The sequence below is a fragment of the Coenobita brevimanus genome, chromosome 111, assembly GCF_032717465.1.
Source record: "Coenobita brevimanus isolate Jiangsu-jjx chromosome 111, ASM3271746v2, whole genome shotgun sequence".
Taxonomy (NCBI): Eukaryota; Metazoa; Arthropoda; class Malacostraca; order Decapoda; family Coenobitidae; genus Coenobita; species Coenobita brevimanus.
Window position 1 is genome coordinate 11,713,270 of NC_137064.1, and position 21,123 is coordinate 11,734,392.

Genomic DNA, 21,123 nt, shown 5'->3' on the forward strand with positions numbered 1-21,123 from the left:
ACACACCCGATTTAATCCTTAAACCTCAGACACAACCTATCTGCATCACAATGGATAACAGTAGAATATCAGCTCTTAATCATTTTAGGAGTGCGCCCCCTTTCGTGTTTGGCTCACATCACCATACTCCTCCCCCGCCCTATAAAATTTTCTTCATGAAAAATATTGGAGGACTTATCATTATACTGTTCAGTCATAATTGAAACAAGCAACATAAGCAATACACCAGTAGACAACACAGATAATGAAATGCTTTACTCTGGATCTCTGCTACTAAGCTGCGCGAGACAGCATGCTACGTAGAACACTGCGCAGATCATCTCAGTTTTCTGTTTGTTTTTGTATTTCGTTTTGACATATACAGGAATCTGAACAGTCAGAAAAAAAAATTATCACCTGATAAATTCCTCAACATGCGAGGCTATAAACTGAACTACATGGTTATGCACACCATTACATGATCATAGTCAAAAAAAAAAATACCATACAGCCATGAACACTGCCACATGACCATAAAGATCAACACATAGTCATTAATATGACCACATGTTATTTTCGTAAACATCAAACACAGATATTAATTCAACCTCATTGTCATTACCAACACCACATGGTCGTACAAATCAGTATACAGTCACAAAAACCATCAGATTTTCGCAGTCATAAACACAGTCATATGCTGATGATTATAAACACCATCATATGGTTTTAACTGATACATATGGATGTAAATTATAGGAATAAAAAACAGCATACACATGTTAGTATTCCCTTTTTTATTTGTCAGGATTACTTTCTGTTATGAAAATTGAATCATTTAGCGTTCTTTGCAGTGTATGGAAAGAGTTCTTGTTACTGTTTGGTACATATACAGTGAACTTCTGATAATCTGGCCTGATGGTTCGGAATTTTCAGCCCAGGATCATTTTTAGCTTTTAGGGGAAAAAAAATCGAGAAAAATCGGGAAAAAAATCGAAATTATATAAAATAGCTGAAAGGGGTTTGCCGAACTATCCAATTCCGCACCCACACCGACATTCAGGAGGTCCCAGATGTTCACCCAGCCAGTTGTCTATAGTGTATTTTTTTTTTTTTTTTTTGGGGGGGAGGGTGTTTTGAATATTTTCAGGTACTTGCCTGATAGTTCGGAAAATCCAATAATCCAGAATGACCATGAGCTACTGCATTCCGTATTAACCCGCCTCGTCCCAGCAGAGTTTTCACCAATGACCTCCCCCAATCCCATCAGATTTTTTCTATTTAATTTTTTTAGCTAAAACCTCCGCTTTTTATGAGAAACATCGAAAATTCAGAGAAAGTGCTCACTTGAGCTTAGAAATGCCCGATATACGTGACCCTACCCTCACCTGGTACCGTGTTCTCTTGAGCCAGGCTCCAGAGAAGACGTTTTCTATGGGATGGGTAACTATTCCAAACCACTCAGAATAGGTAGATATTTATTTATAAGGTACGAATTTATATGTACTACAAGAGTATATGGGTTTTCACACAGTGATATAAGCGATATAAGCATTGTTTCACTCACAAAACACATCAACAAAACACATCAACATGCCACACCCTCTTTGGCTACGTTACGTGCTCATCACTTCTGCACGTTTCTTCCTCTAACACCATGTAAACTTTGTCCTCCACATTGTCATCGACTGGGGAATCACTCTCGCCTTGAATTTCGTACCATGGCGCGACATGTCTTTACTAGGCAGGTCAGTGGTAACAGGTGAGTTGCCGAGACAATGGCATGCAAGAGGGGGGGGAGGTCACGCGGGGTAAGGCATTGTCCCCGCCTGGCCTTGGGTAGAGGAAAGTGTCCTGCATATACATATCAAAAATCACGCACGAAATTTGAAAAATGTGCAAATGACGGACCTTCCAATTGCAGCACGTGTATAAATGTCAATGAGAGTCACAGTGATAAAATGCTTGGGTGCATATGTACACTCGGCAAGAGTTCCGACTGGACCACCTGGTTGCGGGATTAGGTTAACGTGGCAAAAGCGAGCGCCCGTGTGTGTGCTTGTGTTCATGTGTACTTGCCTGTCAATTTTTCGAATCGATAAGCTTCATCCTCCGAATTATATTATCTGGCAATTGTATTATGCTATGATATAGGCTAATAAATATTATGTGATTGTTTGGGATAATGGGCTGTGCACTATTCTATTTATAGTCTGAGTTATGTAAATAATTCTCTTGCCTTGTAGCGTGAGCCACGATACAGGTTGAGTTGTGGTTCAGAAAGAGAGGGCAAGTTCACTCACAAATGGCGAGATGTAGGGGAAAAAGGGGGAGTATGGGAGTGAGCGGCCAACAGTCATGCATTCTTTGCCATTACAGTAGAGCTATTAAAGTGCCAATGATGTCTTGTATCGTAAATAATAATAAACATATTTATTTTTATTATCTTTATATAGACCCGATGACACACTAGGATACTCCATCCCCCGTTAACGGAAAACATGCAGCCTGCTCTACCACCTCGACTCTCTCTCTCTCTCTCTCTCTCAGCTGGCTACCAGTAGACACACACACACACACACACACACACACATATTATCAGTTTGTGCTAATGAGCAATGGTGTTGCATTTAATATGTTTACCTAAAATTTAATACTGTGTCAAAATACAAGTGCAATACATAACCTCCTCACATTACGGATTACGTTAACCAGTAATCATTACTTCTTTGCATAGTCTGTTTCAGTAATATTCATGGGGTAGCCATAACCACAGTGATATTTTCGTTAATGTTTAAGGTGATCATGTGTTCAGTGGCGGATACCAGTTAGAGGGGAGGTGGCCGCTGACACCCTCTATCCTCACAGCTACGCTGGTGAGTTAGTGTCACTGCAGAGGTTCCTGTTCCTCCAGTTATGTCAATATTTCAAGTTAACATACTGATGAACAGCCATTTCTTAAGAAAACTAGAAACAGCCTATATGGAACTCTCAAAATACATTATGGAGCATACTGTTGGAGCTTTGCAGATCTCACGCACCGGTCACAGTCTTGGTCCGTTTGTTGCAATATTGCCAGCCTGACAGCGTACAATGTTAATGAACATGCTAATAATTTTAGTTCTATGTGGTTATTTACATTTGGAACAACAGAATTCAAAGCAGGATTTCATTCATGCCAAATACGGTAAGTGTGTGTGCGTGTGGGTGTGGGACAATACGTGTGGTGTGGGTCGGGGGAGTATAGTGAGTATGAAATGTGTCATAATGGTAATATGGGTGTGTGCATACGTGGCTAAGGACGTCCAAGACTGATATGTAATTTTTGCCTTTAACACTTGATGACACACACCTCAGTATTTTAGTTTCTGTTTATAAGTCTGGAGCATGTTACATAACTATATTATTATGATTATGTATTAGGGGTGGAACCTGAAACACCCTATAAAACAAGCACTGAAGTATTATAACACTGTAATATGGAATCCATATTACATGAATAACTATTACTTCCAGGAGAAAATATTGTTCTTTTAGGGTTCATTACAAAAATACACTGTCGGAGCATCTTTTTTAATGGTTGCTTACCGGATTCTCAGCGATCAGTGTATTAAGTTATACTATAGCATAGATTTATGCAATATATCCGCTATATATTGCGTTAACTACGTCACGAAGGCTCACACAGTGACGTTCATGTAAACTACTTCGAAAAGGCAGCAGATTCAGTGTTTAATAGTTTGCGAAGTTCACGCATTTTTTGGCTTGGGTATAAATCCAGCTGTCCTTTGCTGGCCAATGTAATTCCTCATAAAATGAGAGTGGTCAAATGCAAAACCAAAACCCTATGTAGAATAGTAGTTTGGAAATGATCACTGATAATAATATATGATTACTGCATGACCCTCCCGAATGACTACACCTAAAATCTTTGTTTTTTAAAGTTAGGCCACTTGGAACGGATATGTGTAAATGACACGATAACCCACGTGTATTTGTTGAATATAACCTAGCCAGTATGAAGTTTCTTGATTAATAATATGTGTGGGTGTATGGTTATCAGGTGAAAGTGAGAATCTACACACACACACACACACACACACACACACACACACAGAAAGAGAGAGAGAGAGAAAGAGAAATTATATATATATATATATATATATATATATATATATATATATATATATATATATATATATATATATATATATATATATATATATATTACTCAGGGATGAGTGAGGCTGGTCACTCTCATCTTATATGTCAGCACCAACTTGCCTAGCCCCGGCCTCCTACGCTCCTCATGGGGCACCACAGGACTGGATGATGATGATGATATATATATATATGGTGAGGAATTGTAAGAATTATGGAAAACAGTGACAGGTTGAGGAAAATCTGACTGGAGAGTGTGGAAGAGCAGTAGATAAAGGTCAAAGTTTACAGATGTGTTGATCTCATCCCTGACACTACTCTATATGACTGTTACCTGGTATTTTGTATTCATATACTTTAATGGTAGAGAAAAGATTTCTGGAGGCAACAGTACTCTAATGCATATGTATAAATTTACTGACGATATGTATAACAAACATTTTTATACTGTATCACTAAACAACTTTATGATAGAAATGATAGGGAGGCTTTGTGGACTGTTTTAAGATTGTATGGACTTGATGGTAGGTTACTAAAAGGGGTGAAAAGTTTTTATGTAAGTAGTAGAGCGTGCGTAAGAGTGGGAAATACTATGAGTGAGTGATTTCCCGTGAGAGTGGGGCTGCGGCAGGGATGTGTGATGTCGCCTTGGTTGTTTAATATTTATATGGATGGTGTTGTAAGGGAGGTGAATGCAAGAGTTATAGGTGGAGGTCTGAGTCTGGTGAATGTTGATGGTAGAGAGTGGAATCTGAAGCAGCTGCTGTTTGCAGATGATATTGCACTGGTGGCAGATTCAGAGGAGAGACTGAGATAGTTGGTTGAGGAGTTTTGGAAGGAAATTGAAAGTAAATGAGAATAAGAGTAAAGTGATGAAGTGTACAAGGTTGGTAGATGGTAGGAGGATGAATATAGTTTTGAATGGTGAGTTGCTTGAGGAGGTAGAGTGTTTTAAGTATTTAGGGTCACATGTTGCAGTGGATGGAAGAATAGATGCAGAAGTGAAGTTTAGAATGAATAAAGTAGGGAAGGTGCTGGGATGACTGAAAAAGGTGTTTAAATGTCGTTCGCTTAGAATGGATGTAAAGAGAAGGCTGTATGAGGGTGTTGTGGTACCGACTGCGTTATATGGGGCTGAAACATGGAATATGGGTGTAGCAGAGAGGAAAAGTTTGAATGTAAAGGAGATGAGGTGTCTGAGGAGTATGTGTGGAGTGATACATATGGATCGAGTGAGAAATGATGAAGTGCGAAGGAGAACTGGAGTTGTTCGGGAGATGGCTGATCGAGTTGAGCAGAGGGTGTTGCAATGGTTTGGGCATATGGAGAGAATGGATAATGAGCCATTGTTGAAAAAGATGATTAGATCTGATGTGAGGGGTGTAAGGCTGAGAGGAAGACCACGAATAGGATGGATGGATAGTGTGAAAAGAACATTGGATGCGAGAGAGATGTCTGTTGAGCAAGGAGGAGTGGCTGTGCGTGACAGAAATGAATGGAGAGAAATTGTGAATGAATAAATGATGATGCAGCCCTGAGGGGATATTCTCCCGCATTTGGTCTGATCAGCTGATCAGGCCATGTGTGGGTAAGGGATGGGTCAGTTATGATGTGGCAGGGGTAAACTAGCTCTGCTGTTGGGCCCTGCTGCGGATGTCACTAATTGCACTGCGCAGTTGACCCTCGTGTGGTGTGGTGCGGTGAGGATCTGTCCCTTCTCCCCTTGGGGCTAAGATGCGAATGAATGTGGTTGAGTGGATGAGTAAATTGGGAGTGTGTCGTCCTGTCTCGGCTACCTCCCTTTCCTTGGGGTAAGCAGCCTAGGTATATAGATAGAATTAATATTTAGAGATCAATTTAAATTCATAGTAATCATACATCTAGATGAACGCATATTACCAACGCTTGCACCACTTTTTATTAAGCCATACACTCCCCATAAAATATACCATAGAAATTGTGCATAATGGACCATAACATGAAAAACGATGGTTTTTCCCGAAGCGTCAAAGATATTAGAAATGAAACTATATAAGCGATGTGTTAATATTATATTCATGTGCAGATACGACCGTAGGAACATCTATGAGGAAGCCAGAAGTGGACACGTCACCATCAATGTCTGGGGTTGGGTGTGCATCCAAGGCATGGGTGACGTCACCAGGATAGAAGGGAGTTTCACTGCTGAAAAATGCATTGAAATTTTGCAAGATTTTTCACTCCCCTCAGTCCAGGAGCAGAACTATCCGTTTCCTCCCGGCCTTATAATAGTTGTTCAGGATCACTGCTCCATCCTCACGGTGAGAAGAGTCTCGGAATAGTTTGGAGGTCGAGAGGACTTGCAGCTGCTCGACTGGCTCAGTAAGGGAGCAGAACTGCATCAAAATGTTTGGCGGAGTATGGTTAACTGTTGGGAGCCTGAGAGGGAACAGACACCAGATGAACCACTGGCCCACATCCATGCCTAGTGGGAACAGTTCAGAAGCCAGCAACAGCTCATACGGAACCATGTCACCTCTATGCAAAACAGACTGTGGGAGGTGATCGAGAAGGAGGGTGGCTTGACCTCCTACTAATGAATGAGTTCCATACAAATCTTATGTTTTTTTTTTTTTATTATCCTCTGATTATAATGGATATTATTCCATGCAGTATAACAATATAACAGTAACTTTAGTAATATACTATAACTTACCTGCCAATATAACTGATACGACGCTGTCTTTTATATTTTGCTCACTGACATGATTTTTACTACGGGTCACTTATGCTGGAATTAGTGGTTTACGTGCATTTCTTAACGCAATTTTCCTGCTCCAATAGCAGGTTTTGCCATTAAAATACAATGCTTTCTTGATTGGCACAATGACATCTCTCTAGACATTTTGCCAACTCGCTAGACATCTTGCACCTGCTGACATGCCTAAGGGACTGTTTTCCAGTCGTAATAAAGATTTTAAAAACTACTCAGGAATAAGTTGGTCAGTGTGTGATTAATAACAAATACCAGTTAACTATTAACCCCTTAACCGCGGGGATGTCGGAAGCGGTCCCTGCACGTCCCATGGGGATAATTGTGCTCTGACAGACTTTTTAAAAATATTTTCCATGTCAGTTATTAGTCCTAAAATATTATAATTAATTATGCTTATGGCACATACCTTCAGCTTTCTCCTGGGATGTTTGTTGAGCCTTCGTCTACTACCGAGCCTTCGTCTACTACTGTAGGACTTGTGGAGATTTTTGAAGTTGGGTAATGAAGTCCCCACTTTACCTTTCCGACACCCCATAACATGATTACCACAGCCTGATATTATCACTAGAAACACTATTCTATGATTTCCAAGTAGTTTGGAATCCATATTTAAAAAAAAAAAAACGCTGTGAAAACAATGTAAAATTACGAGCGTGTACCAGCTTCCCACCCGTGCTCCTTCCCCGCTGGTATTCTGTCATTTATTATTCATAAACACTCTCACACTATATATTCCTAGTACTTTATTACACTTATATATATCTACAGTATTTATCCATAAGTTTCCTTCAGTAATAGTAGTTTATTTTCACTCCAGGCATTCACTTTCTGGTTCAGCAAACTTCATAGAGAGCAAAGCTTCAATTTCACTGTCATTACTCCAAGTATTTGTACCCATATTCTTATATTACTAATTATTTACATTTCTATTTACATTTTATATTGTATTTACATTATTTGCACTTCTATTTTATTTACACTGTGTTATGCACTGTCACTTGCAGTAACTTATAAAATTATATTCCACTGTTCAAACATATTTACATCCATTGCTTTCACTTGCTATTTACACATTATTTACACATTATTTACATCTCCACTTGCATTGTTTTAGAACTGCTTCAGGCTGTGGTAATCAAAGAGGCAGGTTACGCAGAGGGGAACCTGGCACTCAGCGCAATGCCTAGAGGTGCGTTTGTGCTCAGGCGTGCATCTGGTGGTATGTGCACACACCTGGCACCTGCGGATCGCAGCCTTCCTCTTCGTTGTGGCAGGCATTTGCACCAGTCTGTGTCGATCCATGTACGCCCTCTGCTCAAGTCTGTCAGGAAGTCTAACAGAATGGCGCTTGGAGCTGTTGCTGTCACCCTACCATAGCACTCAAGCAGCTGCTGAACACAAGTCCTGGTGAACAACCTCAGGGAGAAGGACTTGGGTGACTTTACCTTCATCTTGTACAGGATGAAAGAGTTCAGCATCGTCATGTCAATGAGATGCAGAAACACTCTCCTGTACTACGTAGTATTCTTCCTGAGGCAGTCAATCTCTCCAATCATCATGTCGGACTTGTCCACCAGCCGCATGTTGATATTGTAGTTGATGACAGCATCAGGTTTCCTCACAGGTTCGCCTGTCCTACGGTCGACCTTCCCACTGTCTTTCAGTTCCCCCTTGTGTACGTTGGTGAGCATGTGCACGACCCTCTTGTCATGCCACCGTATTGCCAGCATCTTCTCAGACTTGCGTAGGTGCACGTCTCCTCGCTGCGAATTTCCTGCCTCAGGGAATTTGGGGAAGTGGGCAAGATTACTCTTGACAGTGCCACAGGAGCCGATGCCGTGCTCTGAAAGGTATTTAGCAAGTTTTGGTGCTGTATAGTAGTTGTCAGTATACAGCACATGATTCCCACCAAAATACCTTTCAAGCAGCACTTTCACTACACAGCCCGAGAAGCCAAGGAGGTGTGTTTTGTCCAGATCGACAGTGCTGGCTGAAGAGATGACGAAGTCAAGGATGTACTCCATCTTACAGTCGCACAGTACAAAGAACTTGATTCCAAACCGATGACGTTTGCTTGGAATGTACTGTGCGAACCTCAGACGTCCTCTGAACAGAACCAAGGATTCGTCTATGACAACCTTTTGAAATGGGAGAAAGAATGACATAAATTTATCCTTCATTCTGTTCAGAATCTCCCGGATCTTCCAGAGTGGGTCAGTCTGGAAAGGTACATCGTTGATGGTGAAGTGCAGGTTTCCCATGATGTTACACAAGTGATCTCTGGCCATGTACTTATTGAAGGTGGGTGAGGGTAGTAAGGGGTCCATGGACCAGTAATCTTCCGACTCATGCTTCCTTTAATGGGGCATGAGAAACATGAGGGCGAAGAACACATACAGTTCCTGCACCCCAAGCACGGTCCACTGTTGCATTTTCGCTGCTCCTGCACCACTTGCAGCACATTGTGACTCATACCTGTTGGTCTCATCACATATATGCTGAATGACTTCATCATCAAGGAAGGCCAAAAGGTAGTCCACACACCCAGCATCCTCGTCAAGAGTGAAGGCAGGCTGTATCCCAGAGGAACTCTCGTCGAAGTGGAGTTGTTCCGGGACGAAATTGGAACCTTCTGTCCACACGAAGGCGTCCAGGGTTCCCTCTCGCGGCGATGTAGGCTGGGTGAGGGTGGATGAGGGTGGCTGTGAGGCAGACTGGGCCGTTTCAAGGTCAATCCGACTGACCCTAGGTTGCCATGTACCACTAGCAGCCCTTGCTCTAGAAGCTACTCTACTTTTATGACGAGTAAGGGATTTACCTCGTCCCCTATGGCCTGCTTTCACTGTAGGTGCTGGTGGGGACTCCGACAACGAAGACTCAGGAGAAATTTCCACTGAAGAGTGGAAGATATTGGTGCAGTGGGGCTGGGAGAGTGGGGAGGTGATTCTCCCTGGGATTCATGGTGGGCTGGGTCATGTGGGGCCATTGTTCCGGGGCTAACCCGCCTCCTCTTCACCCCCTTCCCAAATTCCTTCCCTTGCTTCACTAAGGGCTCCTTTCCCTTGGAGCCAGGACGAATTTAGGACACTGAAGCACTCGTACTGGCAGTTTCTGTCACGATTTCCTCCCCAGGCTCATCACATGATTCACCCGAAAGATCAAAGTCACTATCCATCATTATCATCGATAAATCAGCCAGTTCACATTCCACAGCAGAGTCACTTAGTCCTTTACTCCTTCCCACATGAGGTCTAGTAGAGGTTGAGGTCACAGGGCCCTTTGCAATGGGAGCAGAAGCGGCAGAAATGGAGGGGCGCGAGTGCGACATGGTTTCACCTCGAAAGATGACACTAAACTGAATGACGTGGCATATATGGGCAGGCAAGGATTGACGATGTCAGTGTGGTGACAGCCGCTAATATGTATGCTATGAAATTATAGGCAGGAAATCTAGACAATACATAATAAACTAGGTAGTTCCAGGTGAATGTCAGTATCAATTTGGCTTCTACCTTCCTTTCTTATATATAATTTTATTACGAGAATAGGTCATACGGCATATTTCGAGGGGAAATAAGCAGGGAAAATTAGCGAACGAGTGCACGTGGGATGTTGTTAGGTGATAATTAGCCAATTCCAGGTGTATGGAACTATCAGTTACCTTATATATATATATATATATATATATATATATATATATATATATATACATATATATTATTTTGTATAAGAAATGGGCATAGGGCTCATTTCAATGGATGAATTCAGTGGAAAAATCCGGGAAAGATTTACGTAGCAAGGAGCGGTCAGGCAGGCGAGAGGAGAAGGTAATGGAGGGGAGGTAGGAAGGGGAGTCAAGAATGGTGAAAAATGGCTAAACTGTCAACATTGGATGGGAGTACAGATGACATTAGCAGCGGTGACTATTGTTGGACACTGGCAGTACTGATAGATGATACAAGTCACCACTTGAAAGCCCAGGTGAATTCAGAATAACACAGACTCACAAAAGTGATGCCCCGCAGTATGATCCATTGAGCCCGAGCATCACGAAAGTGATGCCCCACAGTTAAGGGATTAACCCCTACACCGCGGGCATGTTTACCGATGTTTTGCGTGTGCCGCGGGGTTATTCGGGCTCCGACAGACTCTCAAAAAATATTTGCCAAAAATCAGTTATTAGTCCTAGAATATTAAAATTTTATATGCTTATGGAACATACCTTCAGCTTTCTCCTGGAATGTTTGTTGAGCCTTCGTCAGTTACCGTAGGACTTGTGGAGACCTCTGAAGTTGGGTAACGAAGTCTCCACTTTACACTTCCCAACAAACCGTAATATGATTACCACAGCCAGATATTAACACTATAAACACTACTCTATGATTTTCAAGTAATTTGGGATCCATACTCCAAAAAAAACACTGCGAAAGCAATGAAAATTATGAGCGCGTCTGACCGCCACACTTGCGCTAGTTCGCTCTTGGTACTCTGTCATTTATTATTCACAAAACCCCTCACACTTTATATTTCTTTTACTATATAACACTTATATATATCTACAGTCTTTATCCATAAGTTTCCTTCAGTAGTATTAGTTTATTGTCACTGTAGGGATTCAATTTCTTTCAGTAAAATACGTAGCATTCACACTCTCGTCCTGTATAATGGCATTGAGAGTGAATGTCACTTTCATCTTCACTCTCATAACTCATAGTATTCAGACATGCTAGAGTGAAACTTTCACTTTCATTACTCCTAGGGTATATACTCGTATTCTTATAATACTACTCATTTACATTTCTATTTACGTTCTCTATTTTATTTACGTTATTTACATTTCTGTTTTATTTACACTGTGTTATGCACTGTCACTTGAAGTAACTTAAAAAACTATTTTCCATTGTTCATGTATATTTACATTCATTACTTTCACTTGCTGTTTACACATTATTTACACATTATTTACAATTCCACTTGCACTGTTTTACTCAATACAAAGATCGTAGTCACTCTGTTATCAATTGTCAGCCCTTTACCTCTTTCCACACGAGGTTTAGTAGGGGGTAAAGGTCACAGGGCCCTTTGCATGGGGGTGAAAAAAGACCCTGAAGTCAGCAAGAGGATGAGCCGTACCTCCTCTTCGGAAGATGAGAGAGAACTGATAAAGGAGGGCCGGCCCGGGTTGAAGCCTACTTGGGGGTTATTCAGTACTACCAACGTAGCTCTTGAAACAGCTATGTATTTCATTGAAATGATTGGCAGGAAATCTAGACAATACATTATAAATTAGGTAGTTCCAGGTGAATGTAAATATCACTTAGGCTTCTCCCTTCCCTCCTTATATGTATATTTATTACGAAAATAGATTATATGGCATATTCAAGGGGAAAAAAACAGCGAAAATTAGCGAACGAGTGCACGTGAGGTGTTGTCAGGTGATAATTAGCCAATTCCAGGTGTATGGCACTCTCACTTACCTTATTTCTTTCTTGTATATATTATTTGGTATAAGAATAGGGCATAGGGCTTATTTCAATGGATGAAATCAGTGAAAAATTCCAGGGAAGATTTACTTAGCGTAGCACGGCCGGGCAGGCGAGAGGATAGTGTAATGGAGGGGGGGTAGGGAGGGGAGTCAAGAACGGGGAGAAATGGCTAAATTGTCAACAATGGATGGGAGTACAGATGAGATTAGGAGTGCTGACTAGTGTTGGACATTGGCAGTACTGATAGATGATACAAGCCCCCACTTGGAAGCCCGGGTGAATTCAAAATAACACAGAATCACAAAAGCGACTCCCCACGGTATGATCCCTTGCTCCCAAGCGTCACAAAAGTGACGCCCCGCGGTTAAGGGGTTAATAACTGCACTTGCTGTCTGTTTGATGTTGTTTTAAGTGAACATCCACCATGACATCCCTTATAATAGGATAAATAACTTATTACTTAACTCACAGCTACAGTATAATGTAACCTACTGATCAAAGGAAATCCGATAATCTAAGCTTAAGAAACGCTGCACCTACAACGTATTTAAATGGATGTTATAATACGGCAATATTATCTCCTGAAATATTGTTATTCATGTATTTTGCCACACATAATGCATTTTTCTAATATTTCAATGTTTATCTTTATATGGTGTGTCAGGTTTCACCCCCAAACATAATCATATATAATATAATAATGTAACATGCTACAAACTTATGAAGAGAACCTAATAAATACTGAGGTGTGTGCAGCAAAGATTAGATATATCTTTGACATCTTTAGCCACGGATGCACACACCCATATTACCATTATGACACACATTTCATACTCAGTGTACTTCCCCCACCCCCACCACACGTATATATTGTCCCACACCCACACCCACACGCACACACCTTGCTCGGATGTTACAGCCAGGGATGTTTGAGCCATGGGCCATCACCCCAAGAAGTTTGCGGCATAGGTTAGGTTAGGGTAAGTTAGGCTAGGTAAGGTTCACAACACTCCACACTTCAAAACGTCCTAGGTTGGTGGGCCATGGCCTAAACGTCCGTGGCTGAAACGTCTACACATTCCACACACACACACACACACACACACACACACACACACACACACACACACACACACACACATACTGCATTTGGCATTATGTGTACTGAATAATATCCTGCTCTGATTTCTGTTGTTCCAAATGTAAATAACCACATAGAACTGGAACATTAACAGCATGTTCATTAACATATCAGGTTGGCAATACTGCAACAAACGGACCAAGACTTGGACTGGTGTTGAGAGCTGCAAAGCTTCCACAATATGCTCCATATTGTGTTTTGAGAGTTCCATACAGGTTGTTTCTAGTTTTCATAAGAAATGGCTGTTCATCAGTATGTTAACTTTAATTATTGACATAACTGGAGGAACAGGAACCTCTGCAGTGACGCTATAACTCACCAGCGTAGCTATGAGGATTGGGAGTGTCAGCGGCCACCTCCCCTCTAACTGGTATCCGCTACAGAACACATGATTACCTTTAACATTAACGAAAATATCTCTGTAGGTATGGCTATCCCAAAACTATTACTAAAACACAGACTATGCAAATAAGTAATGATTATTGGTTAACGTAATCCGTAATGTGAGGTTATGTATTGCACTGGTATTTTGACACTATTAAATTTTAGGTAAACATATTAAATGCAACATCATTACTCATTAGCACAAACTGATAATGTGTGTGTGTGTGTGTGTGTGTGTGTGTGTGTGTGTGTCTACTGATAACCACCTGAGGAGAGAGACAGACAAACAGACAGACAGATAGAGAAACAGAGTCGAGGTGGTGGAGCAGGCTGCATGTTTTCCATTGGTGAGGGATGGGGTATCCTATGTTTGGTGTAATTTAAAGTGTGTAATCTAATATACTATAGCAGTAGCCGTGTTTGTGTGTGTGTGTGTGTGTGTGTGTGTGTGTGTGTGTGTGTGTGTGTGTGTGTGTCTGTGTGTATTTTGGACAGTCAAAACTACACATTCAAATCACGCCAAAATTGGCACAAAAATCGCAAAAAATTCGCTGATGTGAAAAAACTTGGTCCCATCACGATTGAAAAACTTTTATTATATTTAATGAGTGATCAAAGTTTGACCAAAAAACGCTGCTCCTGGCGTGAGTGCGTGAAATTAGGGTTGCGTTCAATGTAGTTTTTGATGGCTTTATATCGATGTCGCCTTGACGGCCGATAGACTAGAACAGCACATAAACGTGACTCGGATTACCTGAAATGATCGCAACGCGCGCGTGAAGCTCGAAGAAACGAGTGAGAAGCACGAGGAAACGAGTGCGAAGCACGAGAAAGCGAGCAAGCAGAGCGAAAGCCCTCCGTAGGAGCAAGTGTGAGAGGGCCCGAAGGGCCCACGAGCACTTGTCAGGTTTAGATAACGGTAATAAAAAATAAATAAGTTTATTATTATTTAGGTTACAGGATACCATTGACACTTTAATAACTATACTGTAATGACTAAGAATGTATAACTGTTGACCGCCCACTCCCATACTCCCCCCTTCCCCCTACGTCGCACCATTCGTGAGTGAACTTGCCCTCTGTTTCCGAACCACAACTCAACCTGTATCGTGGTTCACGCTACAAGGCAAGAATTATTTCATACAACTCAGACTTTATAAATAGTATAGTGCACAGCCCATTATCCCAAACAATCACATAATATTTGTTAGTCTATACCATAGCATCATAAAATGGCCACATAATATAATTCAGATGATGAAGCTTAGTGATTCCGAAAATTGTTGGGCACACACACACACACACACACACACACACACGCACATATATAGGCGCGAGTTTTTGCCACGTTAGCCAAATCCCACAACCAGGTTGTCCAGTCGGAATTCTTGCCGAGTGTACGTCAACGGGACTTTGGAGGTTAAAGGACTTTTACTGAAATAAATATTACTCACATGAAGACAAACATATTCGAGTATTAGAGACAGGAACTTGTCACGTGGAGGCGTGGTGGGCGACTGGTTTGAGATAAAAAGCTAGTGTTCTGATCAGGAATGGAGAACAACGTTTTGATTTTCAAGCATTTGTTACAAGGGTGTCGATTCCCTTTGATGTAAGACTTCTTGGGATCTTTGTCTTTTTGTCCAGACAGTCAGAACAAACACAGAGCAAGCGAGGAGATAGCAAGACAACTGAGTGGGAAGGAAACCAACCCATCACGCAATTTTTTTTTTTTTTTCCGACTCTGGGCAAAGGCTTCAGGGCCTATCTTGGGGGCAGTAGCCTATCCCAAGGCCCAGTAGACTTCCTACACCTCCACATGTCACCACTTCGGCGCTAACACCCACCGCCCATATTGAATACTTACTAGGACTGTCTTATACAGGACTGGTGTATCTGTATTAGCGGGGGTATTTTTTACATGTCGGCGGGTCATCTGGTAGATCAGGAAAATCTGCTTTTTTATGAAATTCAAATCCTTAAACTGTCCCCTGCCCCAGCCAGGATTCGAACCTGGGTCCATCAGGACTGCAAGCCGCCTCTCTACCGATTCAGCCACCGCCTCACCAGGATGAACCCGAGACAAACTCTTACAAGTAAACAGTTATCAAAGATTCGTTGTCACACACACACACACACACACACACACACACACTTGCTTTGGCCATTCTATTTTTCTTTTTGGTCTGAATTCCCCCACCCCCCTCCCTGGAATTCCTCACACCCCTGTCGGGAGGGGAGCTGTCCAGATTTCGTACCATTTTTCTTGGCGATCGTATTTGCTACTGCCAAGAAGACTCCTGAAATGGATGGTTAAAGGATAACAAAATGCTGCTAACCACGACTTTGGGAGGAAGTTTCTTTGAAAGATTTTCAGTTTGTTTGAAAAAATACTTTACATCATTAGGTATAAAAATATTACCAATTATCTGTTCTTTCGTTTACAGCTCGATGAATCATTTGAGATATTTACCACAGGCTGTGCTATAATATTCTTTGACGTTTAGTTCAGATTTAGGCGTAAAATAAATTAAAGCGATTTAGTTGTGTTAATTAAGTAGGAAAATTAACCATTAAAAATACTCTGTATTCTCTTCTCCGTGATATGGTGACAAAAACAGAGTTGTCAACACATGAGGTTAACAAACTGAACATACGAGTGTGTGTGTGTGTGTGTGTGCATATATATATATATATATATATATATATATATATATATATATATATATATATGGCCAAAGCAAGTGTGTGTGTGTGTGTGTGTGTCACAACGAATCTTTGATAACTGTTTACTTGTAAGAGTTTGTCTCGGGTTCATCCGTGGGAGGCGGTGGCTCAATCGGTAGAGAGGTGGCTTGCGGTCCTACCGGACCCAGGTTCAAATCCCGCTGGGGCAGGGAACAGTTTAAGGATTTGAATTTCATAAAAATCAGGCTTTACTGATCTACCAGAAGACCCGCCGACATGTCGTAAAAATACCTCCGCTAATACCAATACACCAGTCCTGTATGAGACAGCCTTAGCATGTATTCAGTATGGACGGTGGGTGTTAGCGCCGAAGTGGTGACATGCAGAGGTGTGCGGTACGTAGGAGGACTACTGGGCGTTGATAGCAGGCTGTGAAGCCTATGCCCAGAGTCGGTCACATATATATATATATATTCTCTTCTCCGTGATATGGTGACAAAAACAGAGTTGTTAACACGAGGTTAACAAACTGAATATACGAGTGTGTGTGTGTGTGTATATATATATATATATATATATATATATATATATATATATATATATATGTGTGTGTGTGTGTGTGTGTGTGTGTGTGTAATGAGAGAAAGAGAGAATATTTTTGAGACGTTCACTCAGATTTCAGAATCTCTTCCAAATCCTATTAATTTGTAAAATTTTCGTTCTTGCTTCAGCATATTAACAACTCAGTTTCATTTTGCTACTTACTGTGACATCTAAGCATTTTTTTTTTTCTGGTTTCTGCCCTCTCTCTCTCTCTCTCTCTCTCTCTCTCTCTCTCTCTCTCTCTCTCTATATATATATATATATATATATATATATATATATATATATATATATATATATATATATATTAATAATATTCATCGTAAATAATGTTACGTGATATTTTCATGAAAACTTTAACTTGTTTCATGCGGGAGTGTCTAATTTTATTTTTAATTTACTTTATTTTTAAGTCGAACATCATGAAGTCCATATTACCCTGAAGACACAATGGGCTGTGTGCCTATATTAGAGGTAAATTTTTGTGAACAGTTTTTCACTGTTTCTTTAAGCAGTATAAATAAAGAAAATCAATACTAGTTTACAGTCTGATTATATAAGTCAACATCAATCAACTTTTATGAGATGTAATTTAGTGTACATAAATTATATGCTACTGCTCATACACCCAACAGCCCCAGGCTCCCACTCAGTGAGGCAATTAATTACAAATGAATAACTGAGCTACCCTTGAAATGTTACAGGTTAGATAAACAGAATTCCATCTTAAGCCTGATGACAGTGTGTCCAGGAACTGGGTTAATATATTTTTGGAGTACTGGTAACAGTGATGGAGACACTAAGCTAGTATTATTTGTGTTGGCTGATAGCAAAGGAAGTTTAATGTCTAGACTCACCGTCCAGAAGATTCTAACTCAAAATGAAAGTAAACAGAATCGAAATAAAAGACTGTGATAATCAGTGCAACCAAGACACAGCATTCAATGATTTTTCAGTGGGAATGGGTTGGTGTTTCGTTGACATGAAGATATATTATCTACTGTTAAAAGCAACCCATATCCTGAGGTACACCAGGAGCAGCAGGGAGACTCATTGATAACTGTGTCTTGCATTTCTTGTACTGTACCTGCCTATAGTCGTATAATCTCACATGCATCTTTTTTCTACTGCTGACCCCGTTGAACTAATAGAATAATGTGTAGCCGCATTATTCAAGTCATAACCTGCGTTCTGGAGTGAATAATGCACAAAGAAAGAACGGACATTGTTAGGAGGTTGGTCATGCTTTGGTTTTGCAAGAAATCACAGGAAATGATGAGTAAAGTGGCAGTTACTCTTCTGCTTCTTGCGCTCTGTAAAGTGGCAGAACCTCGCTTGCCTATTAAAAGGCTGTGGGACAGTGAGTATGGTGAAATGTTCGGATGAGTATGACCGGATGGTGAGGACAGGATGGCTGTTGGGGTCATCATGTGAGTAGTGAGGTCATTAGAGGGTTAAAGGAAGCTGAGATCATCAGGTTGTTGATGGTATGGTCTGTAACAGCAGCAGAACTCCCGTCCTGAGTAGAGAGAGAGAGAGAGATTGCAGCAAGGAGAGGTAGAGTGGCAGCCCAAGGATTACCCCCCAGCTGGTTGTCATTATGGGATTAAAATGGATAAAGCTGCCATGGACTAATCCACTTAAGCAGAGTCTGACAGCTCTCCTGCCTTTGTTCTGAATACGCGTGGTCCCAAGGGGCCTGACCTAAATCCTTGTCCCCCTTACGATCGGAAATGCCCCGAATGCTGCGGCCCAGGTCCTTTGTGATGAAAAGCTTCTCCCTAATTCTTTGGATTTCACCAATCACCAATGATGGTGCCACCAGAAGACTCCACTTACGTTGCTTGGGACTGAATAAAAGGTGTAGAGAGCAGTCTTTCCACGTGCTCCCTCTGCCCACCACAGTTGGTTCACACACAAAGAGTTACATCTTGGTGGCGCTCTTTTACACACTCTTGTTTACTCTTAGCACATCCTTACAGTCCACACTACAAGTAACCTCCACACGACTTCCTCCCTTACCTGTAATCACTCTCCATCCTCAGTTGAGAAGCGTCGTCCTGCTCTCATTCCTGATATGCAACTGTGAGTACGCTACTACCCTACAAGTGTCTGGATTTCTAGCTTAGGCCTAAGTTTCTTATTATTCATGTGTTAAGGCGTCCTTTGTATGTCAGATTTGTTTGTGTAATTTTCCTTCCCTTTTATTAACCCACTGATTGTATTGTATAATACAGTTGTGCATTCCCGTTTTGATAATTTGCAGTTTGAACATGTTTTCCCCTTTTTTGCTCTCGTGTGTAAGGTAGATTTAAGAATAAATTTTTGTACAAAAACCAACTATTGTGACTTTTTGTTTCCTCCAATATTGTGTGATTGATTGTTTTGAGTTCACCATACCTTGTGCAAGTGACAAAATTGGTGACCTCGCCAGGATCGATTTCATATCCATACCGACATTGACATACCTTACCCAGAATTCTTTTAATATTCAGTGGACTTAAGATATTCACCCTGCGATCTATCCCCAGATACAGTTATCAGAATTACACGGCACACATATATATGTTCATTTATTGTAAAAATCTCAGTTACTCCTCCATAATCCTTAGCAAGCATGAACTCAAGCTCCTTCCTTAGCATCTAAACCCTTTTGCTCATGGTAAGTTTCAGTAAGTTTCTCATTCCACGACACAAAGGCTTTCTCCCCTCCCCCCTGCCTGCCATGTGCTTCAAAAAAAAGTGTATTCTTGGCTCATTTTTGCCACTCAAACATATTTATTTTGCCATAACCCCTACAGATTCCTATTCGTTGATGTTTGTTCTACACGATAATCATGTTGTATAATCATTTGAAAAGGATTTTATTAGCTTTCGAATGGTGCAGTCGGTATTTTGATACGAGGTATGGTTTTCGAGTAATAAGTGATAAAGTAAAAAAAATTTCCAACAGACAACAGACTTTTTATTCAGAGAGCTCTAGCAAATAATCTTTCTCCGCAGTGTTATGTTTTTATTTCATCATCTGCAGAATTTCCTGGGCTATCTCATGATTTAACCAGATTTCTCCTATGCCTCACAGTTTTCAAGAAAAATGCAAAAAAAACTAAGGTGTACCCACCCGTGCTCTGAACCGCTGTCAGCCGCGGTCATTACCGTTATTTTCCCATAGTGCACAAACATTTTTATGCTTGCTAGGTATACTTCTTTGGTTTTATTCCAATTACTATTGTAAAATTACATCTGGTTTTCTTTATAGTCCTTTCAGAAACCACACATGAACACTACACCTGTTTTTAGCAACTGAAGCTGTACTTATTTCCCTGCCATTTGTGTTTATGTAAATAACAATATTTATCTTTGTGTAAATATTATGATATGAAGATAAGTAAATAGAACAAAAATAAATCACTTTCTTGCTCCAGTGGTGATGCTGTTCCTGCAGGACCAGATGGGTTTGGAGGTGAGGAGTTTTGTAGTGTGTGTGTGTGTGTGTGTGTGTGTGTGTGTGTGTGTGTGTGTGTGTGTGTGTGTGTGTGTGTGTGTGTGTTCTTACCTAATTGTATCTTTACGGGAATGAGTCAAGCTCGTACTGTCCCGTGTCTTAAACCATATTTATCGTACACATCCTTAAATTTATGAACTGTTTTGGCACACACTATTTCATTCGGTAGTGCGTTCCACTGATCAATTGCTCTATTTGGGAAACTAAATTTCCTTACAACTTTATCGCCTCTCTTTTTATGCAGTTTTTTGCAGTGTCCTCTTGCCATCCCCATAGATTATGTAATCATTTATGTCTATTTTCTCCTTCCCTGATATACATTTATATAGCATAATCATGTCACCTCTTTTCCTTCTCTCCTGTAGTATAGGCAGATTCAGTCTTTCTAGTCTTTCTTCGTAGTTTAGATCCCTTAAGCTTG